This window comes from Hipposideros armiger, unplaced genomic scaffold, assembly GCF_001890085.2.
Source record: "Hipposideros armiger isolate ML-2016 unplaced genomic scaffold, ASM189008v1 scaffold_745, whole genome shotgun sequence".
NCBI classification, from domain to species: domain Eukaryota; kingdom Metazoa; phylum Chordata; class Mammalia; order Chiroptera; family Hipposideridae; genus Hipposideros; species Hipposideros armiger.
The window spans coordinates 616,929-618,217 of NW_017732095.1; the positions used below are offsets into that span (position 1 = coordinate 616,929).

At 49.5% G+C, this 1,289-nt stretch overlaps 1 protein-coding gene across 1 annotated transcript in view; it reads right to left on the reverse strand.

Annotated features, from left to right (window-relative positions):
- Positions 1 to 1,289, reverse strand: part of MCM3AP (minichromosome maintenance complex component 3 associated protein) — a 46,885-nt gene that overhangs the window by 26,308 nt on the left and 19,288 nt on the right. The gene's annotated exons all lie outside the window — the stretch shown is intronic.

The window sequence follows — 1,289 nt, forward strand, 5'->3', positions numbered from 1 at the left end:
GGCAAGTGCAGAGGCCCTGAGGCGGGGCACCAGGCAGCTGGAGCAGGGCAAGGAGGGAGCATGGGAGGAGATCTCTGGGACAAAAGGTCAACATTCTAGTAACATTAATCATTTTAAATGTATGAACTGTCAGTCTTATTTATCAACTGCACAGTTTCCCAAGGGGCACACTATTAAAAATCTTTTCATTTGTTCCAGAACGCCAGTTCTGCTGGCAACTGTCAGATCTGACAATGAGCACACTTGCAGAAGATTCTTTGCCCGAGATGTGACTGGCTTTTGTCACTGTTTACAGGAGGATTTGGTGTGTGACCAAAGAAAACAAATGACCTGGAGTCACAGACCAAGTCCCTGAGATCTCCTGGGCAGCCTCCTCTCCCAGGGGACCCCCAGGCAGGTGGAACCGCGATCCCTGCAGTTGGGGATGCAGCAGTGTGCCCTGAGTGGTGGGCTGCAGCTGGAAACCCGACCCGCAGATTCAGAGAGTGGGGTTCACTGTGCAAAGCCCCCCATGTCCGCCTGCTGTTGTACCCAAGGCATAGCACACAGCAAAGGGCATGCACTGACGACATTTACTGAAATGAATTTAGCATCGTCAGGCTCACTCTAAAAACTCAGATTAATAACACCAGGAATTTCTAAGTCAGGGACTGTGTGCGTGTAGTCCTTGCGTTTTACTTCTCTGTCCCCAGGATTATACAGAACTAAACTTGAGTTACATGGTTCCTAAGAGATTCTTCTTGTCTGAACCATAGGAACAGTAGTTTCCACTGCCTTCAGTGATCAGTGGTGCCAGGCCCTAGGAAACGAAGCGACACCAGTGACCCAGGAGGCTGCCATGAGGGCTGCGAGCCGGGAGCGGCTTGAACTATCCTGGGAACAGAACGGCACTTACCCAGCACGCATAACCACCTGCTTCCTTCCCACTCTGCGAGCACGGCAGACTACTCACCTGGTTAAAGTAGCCGTGTAACACACAAGCGTTCAGGTAAGAAGCCGACTGGACCAGCTTGAAAAACCTCACAAAATTATTACTGTTCAATGCAGCAAACGCCTGGACAGCAAATTTCACCTCTGAGGAGTTTCTCACAGCAGGATGGAACTGCTGTACTTCTCTGTGAATTAAAGGAGAGAAGAGCAACCACAATTTTATTGTTAGACAAAACTTCCATGAAAATAGATCTGATAAAAACCGCATTTCAATCATGCTGACCAGGAGGGTCTGAATAGTGACAGTGCGTCACCGTCGCTTCCTAACCCCAAAGCTGCCATCTTGGGCTGGATTGGTA